Raw genomic sequence first — 7,339 nt, 5'->3', positions numbered from 1 at the left:
CTCTCCTGGGGGGTGCTTTCTCACTTTCTTTCTCTCTTTCTCGCTTTCTCTATCACTCTGTCTCTCTAGCAATCATACACACCCTATAGCAAAATTAAAAAAAAAAAAGTAAGCCAAAGCTTTGTGGAATTGACTTAAAAGAAAACACTCCAGAATTGAAAATCCTAGGCCAGACGGTGACTTCATCCAGTTCCCTTTCCTTTTTTTGCATTCCATTCTGTCTCACTTCAATCCATTCAATTTTCTAACATACACTGTGTACCTTTATGTCGGATAAATAAGAAGACATGGCCTTTGATCTCCAACAGCTCACAGTCTAGTGAGGGAGAGACAGACTATGGGTTAAGGACCACAGGCAAGGTAAAAACAAATGGTACAAGAGCAGGGTATAATTTATTTTTATTCTGGATTATATCCCTGGCTCTGCTACTTTTAAACTGTGTTATCTGGGACCAGCAGCTGGTGTAATGGTTATATTGCTGGACTCCCATATAGTGAACCATGCATGGTTCGAGTGCTAGACCCAGTGGCTTAAAATTCACACTGGGAGGCCGGCAGGTGGCATGGTGGTTAAGAGTATTGGACTCCCACATAGCTGACCATGGTTCTAGTCCTGGATCTGCTGGCTTACTTTCTCACTTTCTCTCTCTCTCTCTCATTCTGTCCCTATTTGGTCAAATTAAAATAAATAAATAAAGTTGAATAAAATAATTATTAAGAAAAAAACCCCAACAAATCACGTTGGGCACATATGCATGCGTGCCGAAAAGGAGAATGGAGGAGAAGGGATTGTGGCATGGCCATCCTCACTGGGGGTGATTTCTAGCTTTCTGTCTCTCTGTCACTACCTCTCTGGCAAGTGCATTTGCCCTATAACAAACATCTCTCCAAATTGTGTGACCTTGAGTCAGTCCCTTAACCATGTTGCACTTTCCTCACTTATAAAATGGAATCATAATAGTACTTTCCACACAAGGTTGGTTAAATGAGATAAAGTATGTAGCATGACTTGCATAAGGTAGGTTGCTAAATAAATGGTACCTCTAAGGTTTCATAGAGGAGGAGACACTTTTATATAGGCTTAAAGGATAAGATGATTGGTAAATGAAATCACCAGTGTCACTAAAACTACCTTACTTTTGAAATGCACTTAAAAAAAAAAACCCTTTATTTTATTTATTTATTTATTATTATTATTATTTAATTTGACCAGAGAGAGACAGAAAAAGAGAGGGAAAAGTGAGAAGGCAAGCCACCAGGTCCAGGACTTGAACCACTGTGGGCTATGTGGGAGGCCAGTGCCTTAATGACCGCTCCACCTGCTGGCCCCTTGAAAAGTATATTAAGCTGAGGAGGCATTTGCCCCCAATTTTGGTCACAGGAATGCTATAAAGTTTGGTGGATTTGATATCACTCCCATTTGATAGGCAAGTGGAGGCGTAGAGAATTGTAAGGCCTTTTCATTCCCTCTTACATCAAATTCAGGGCCAGGACCAGCCCTCAGTCCTCTGACCATGCTGGTTTTGTGGTCAGGGCTAGTAAAATAGTGAACTTCAAATCATAAGGGCCTCATTGTTGCTCCCTAGAGAAGTTCTCTGCAGGGAGTTATTTTTTGGAAAGAGCTGAGGAGTTGGAAATAATGAAAGAAACCAATAGAGTTTCCTGAAAATGGGCAGCTGCTGCTTTGCTGGTCTAAAACTTCAGGAAGTTAAGCTCTGTGGTCTCCTGTCAAGAGCTTCATAGAATCATGTAATGTTCAGACCTTTAGACTTCCATCTTGATTCCCCATTACGTGAACAAATAACCAGTTTGCTTGGTTTGGGTGGCCTTCCACTTGTGGGGGTTTGGGGGAGAGACCAATCTTTAGAAGTCAAAGTCAGATTCGAGGGCTCTTTCAGAGCTGGACCCTATCACCTATGCCTGTTCCCATGCAGTATTCTAGACACTCAGGGAAAAAGCTCAGAAAGATTAGTCGTTAAGAAAATATTAAATGGACATCTACTCTGCAGCTGGCACTACGTTTGATCTGTGAGTTGGAGACCAGACAGCGGGATGATGTATGATAACAAGACCAATGAGACTCGGGCTCCAGGAGCTCTTAGTATAATTAGGTAAAATGCTTCACAATCCTTTTCTATAATCCTGAAATCCACAAAGACTTTTGTTTTTTTGTTTTTGTTTTTGTTTGGGGAGGGGGCTTTTTTGGTAACTAACTTGGTAACAAACCTGACCTTGAACTGATGTGAGGTCATTTTATCATCTTCATTCCACTTAATGTAAAGATTCACATTTCGTTATAGAAACATGAAGGTGCTTGATTACAGGGTGTTTCTCAAGACTCTGTGGGGGTGTTAGGTAATATATGCACTGTATAATTTTTCTAAAATAAAAACGTTTAAATTCTGAATCACGTGTGACCCAAGGGCTCAGGTAAGGGCTTGTGGACTTGTATAAATAAAGCTAAATGAGAATATGGCCCAACAGACGTCACAAAGCTGGATATGAGTATGTTCTAGGAATCTACAGCAGGGAGTTTAAAGATGGTAGACAACACTGTGAACCCCAGTAGTTGGGAAACGTTCCTGCTGTGTCTTAAAGCTGGATGGGACAGAGCATTTAGATATAAAGCAGGGAGAACATTCCAGGCATGGAGGAACAATCTGGGTGCTAGCACCAAGGCAGAAAAGCCCAAGTCACATTCAGAGGATTGTGAATTGACAATTTAGGCAAAGGAGAAGTAATGGGAGACCAGGTTGGGGCATCTTTGGAGAGCTTTGAATGGAATGTTAAGAAAGCAACAGGGAGCCAATGAAGGTTAGGACCTGTGGCATTTTAAAAGTCTTATCCAGGGGCCAGCCGTTGGCATGGTGGTCAAGGCTCTGGACTCCCATATGGACGACCATGGTTCGAGTCCTGGACCTGGCGGCTTTCTTTCTCGCTTTTCCTCTTTCTCTCTGTTTCTCTCTGGTGAGTGCAAGTGCCCTGTTGAAAAATTACACATAATAATGCTAATGATGAATAACATTACATTAATATATTTGAAAAGAAATCTTATCCAGCAAATCAAGATTCAATTCTCATTTTGAAAATATATTTACTAAGTTAATTCAGAATGAATTTATATTTTAGAGACAGTTGCACTTACATGTGGAATCTAAAACCACTGCACTCACAGATACAGAGAGCAGAGTGGTGGTTACCAGAGGCTGGGGAGTGGAGAAATGGGGAAATGATAGAGGGTACAAAGCCTCAGTTAGAGAGGAAAAGGAAGTGTTTTTTTGTAGATCAATAGCATGCTGAGTATAACTAATAACTGAATATTGTACATTTCAGCTACAGTAAGATAGGACATTTCTAATGTTCTCAGCACAAAAAATGTTAAACATGCGAGGTGATAGATATAATAATTAGCTTAATTGAATCATTCCATATTGTACTCAAAAATCACAAGACTACTTTGTATCCCATAAACATATACAACTATAATTTGTCCATACAGTAAAAACTGTAAATATTCCAAAGAATAATGAAAACATCTTCAAGAAAATGTGGATAAAGGTTTGCTCAATTCACAATAAACTACAAAATCCCTCTCTACAGAGCACCTTTTATTTTCTAAGCATTCAAGGTAATAAAAAAAACTTTGTGGAATTAGCAAAAGAGACTCTGCATGTGAAATTGAAGCCATGCTGGCCTAAAGAAGGTTTCTAAGCTACTGATGTTTTAAATGATCCCTTTTGTCCCTGCTAATGACCCATGGTAATTCTGATATAATTTTCTATTATCCTCCACCCCCCCCAAAAAAGAAGGAAGAAACTCCCGGTTTCTTTCCTGAAAGAAAACCCAGGTTAATACGGGCCCTAAAAATACAAGAGCTGCGGAGAGGGTGCAAGAATGAATTGTTTTCCCCACTGATCAGGGGTCCAACTCCATCTTGTGGGTTTCATGGGAAACACAGTTAGAAGCCTCTTTCTCCTGGACACTCCTGGAATGTTAGGCTTTCAGAGTAGAAAACTCACCAGAATTCTTCTGGAATGAAATATGCCTGGAATATCTGAGGACAGTACAAATCTTAAGCCAATTTGTCTGTCTTTGTCCATTTAAATTTTCTTTAAGAATTATTTTATTTAACTTTATTTATTTATTTAGATTTGACCAGAGAGAGAGACACAATTAGAGAGAGAGAGACAGAGAGAGAACAAGCTGTCAGGTCCGGGACTCAAACCAGGGTCAGCCATGTGGGAGTCTGGCACCCTTAACTACCATGTCACCCGCTGGGCCCGTCAGTTTTAATCTTTAAAATTTTTACAGTTCAGGGTCGACCCATAGTGCAGTGTTTAAGTGCTGTGCATTGAGAGCCCGATGCCACATGGCCAACTGCTGTTGGAATCCCAGCCACGGCAGCTTGAAATACTCGCCGGCTGCGTGTGCGTGTGTGCCCAAGATCCTGACACAAAGGAGCAGTGGAGGAAAAAGGACTGTGGTGTGACCACGGCCCATTGGGGAGTACTCTATTATTCTCTCTCTTTCTCATGAGTGTGCATGTACATGCGTGAGGGCGCATGCCCCTCTGGCAATAATTAAAAAAGAAAACTACTTTACAGCCCAGCCTGTACAGATTAGCACATCTTTTAGTTGCATGTGTGCATATGTCTCTCAGAACTGTGATACTGCCTTCTACCTCAGGTAGAGTAGCTAACATACTATTAATATTATAATGCGCCTCACTGTACAAAGCCATCTCATTTGGCAGGATAAAGATGCTCCCAGAAGTTTCCCATCATCCAGAGTTATGCAAATCGAGTTCGATTTTAAATGCCTAAGATCTTAATATTTAAGTGGATTGTACAGCAAATCTTTTACTCCAATAACCTCTCCCTAATTTGCTTGGTTTGAAAATTTAAGTTTTCATGTATAATTAACACAACCAGAGTCCGAAAGAGCAGAGTTGCAAAGAACCTGACAAGTGTTCATAGTTCTGCACAGTGGTAATGTCAAAATAAACAATTTGACATGCAGAATCTTAAAATGCCACATTATGCTCCTTCTGGTTTTGTGGCTAAGTATATTTTAGTATGCTTTAGTTCTCTGGATAGTTGCTAGTCTACCTAAATTAGACTCCTCTGTGGTGCTTATTAAAACAAAGATTTAACTAGTACTACTTTTTCTATCAGAAGTTAGGTTATGAAAATAAAATTCACATTCCAAGCCAGCTCCATGAAGCAGCAGTGATGTGCTGCTCAAGAGAAGCCAGATCCCATATGGCAATTGCAGTTCGAATCCCTGGCCCCTTCAGCCTGAAACTTGTCAGGCACATGCACGAGTGCTCAGGATCTAACTGGCTGGAAGACTGAAAGAAGAGGATCATAGCGTGACCAGACCCTGTGGAGGGTGTCTCTCTCTCTCTCTATCTTTCTTTCAGGCACATGTGCCCCATCATGAACAAATCAGGGAAATTTTTAGTTAAAGAAGAAAAAAGAAGAAAAGAAAAGAGAAAATCCACAATCCTGGGGCCTACCCAGACCTACTGAATCAGAATCTCCAGGGGTAGAGAGTAGAGACCTGATTTGTACAGGCTCACTATGTCATTTTTATTCACACCAGGGTGGGAAAGCCATTGGCTTAGAGTTTACATAGCAACTCCCTAATAACCAAACTATTCAATTAGTCAAAGCACCCCATTCCAGGCATCTACCGATTCAGAGGTATGAGGCGTAATTGTGTTTGTTACAACATGATCTGACCTCTACACTCAAATGGATTTTTCTGCTTTAAATCTATTATCTTCCCCTTTCGCTTTCTGTAATTAAAATCCATTTTAAAGAAACGATCTACAGGAACTAGGAGAGCAAATGTTTAAAGGTTAAACCATGGCAGCAAGCTGTCCATTAGGGGTGGCTTTCCTATTAACACCTCCATATTAGCTTTTAGTGAAACACACACAGCCACACACCCTCATTGCTTCAACTTCCAGTGCAGCTGAACGTCAGGTACTTGAGCAACAACAAGCAGGCTCCCTCCTTCCTTTGTTAACGTTGTGGGGCCTAGCCACACAGTCAGGTACTCTACAGAGAGGGTTCATAGCCACTGTTCATGAATAGGAGTTTGTACTCGTAAATAAAATGGCAAATACTTTCCCCTCACCCACGGTGACTCTGAATCTTGGCTTGAGCATTTGCTCATATCAGAAATATTTTACTAATGTAGCTACCTGAAGCACACAAAGTCACACAGACCCTATAAATTGCTTTCTAAGCCACCAAAATGCTATCTTACCTCCTCTTTTCCTTCCCCCGCCCCTTGCTTGTGTTTAAAAATAAAACCCAATTCTGCTGACGACTGTTTTTTTTTTGTTTTTTTTTTTTGTTTTTTTTTTTTTGCCTCACCACAGGAAGCTGACTGGGTGAGTTCTCACATCACATGTTTAACAGAGGGCACCAAACGGTGTCTGCGGGACACCTGCCCTCAGCTGTGGGGAGCCCTCCCTGCCCAAGAGCTGCGAAAGCACTTCCCTGGCAGTCCAGCTCTCAGGGAGGTACAGCCCGCGTCAGGCCCCAGCTTCTCAAGGACTGCTGAAGAGGCTGATTGTGGAATGGAATCGGTGACCTAGGCAACAGGCTGCAGGCTTGGTCACTCAGCACTGGTGTGTCAAAGACATCATCTTAATCCCTTCCCCTGCATTTGCTCCTTTCTCCAACCCCCACCTCGAGAGAGAGCGAGAGAGCGAAAAATGAAACAAAACAACAAATAAATCTGACCTCTTTACTGTCCTAAAATATATGTTTTTTAATGAACCATCCTAAACTTCCTCCTTGCTCTCTCTAGCAACTACAACTGGGGAGTCATTTAATTGATCTTAAAGATATAATCCACCCTCTAGAGTTAGGTTTTTAGGTTCAACAGCAGAGTATGTGGAGCCGAATGAGGTTTTTTATGCAACCACTTCGGCAGTCTCCGAAGTGAATTGCAAGTACCTTGGGGGTGGGTAAAACCACTGAGACATGGAAACAAGGTATTAGAACTCCTGTTTCCTATTTATTGTTTATCTAAAATAAGAAATGAAAGGCTACTGAGACTCAATAAGTGGACTATCCCTGGCGCCCTTCATCCATGTGAATAGCAGATGATCGGATGAACGCTCCTGTGGGAGGAGGGCAAGTTCCCAGCAGCAAAGCGTTGGTGGTAAGGCATTTTACCTGTGTCTGGACTGCATCATCTAGCTTCAACTAAACTAGTCCCCACAAAATGGATAAGAGGTTTAGAAAGATTCCCGTTGAGAAACCACGAATTGAATTAGGGCAATCTTTTTTTTTTTTTTTAATCTTTTTTTTTTTTTTGG

Source organism: Tupaia chinensis, unplaced genomic scaffold, assembly GCF_000334495.1.
Source record: "Tupaia chinensis unplaced genomic scaffold, TupChi_1.0 Scaffold143826_1, whole genome shotgun sequence".
Classification (NCBI taxonomy): domain Eukaryota; kingdom Metazoa; phylum Chordata; class Mammalia; order Scandentia; family Tupaiidae; genus Tupaia; species Tupaia belangeri.
Note: the sequence above shows the minus strand (reverse complement) of the source record.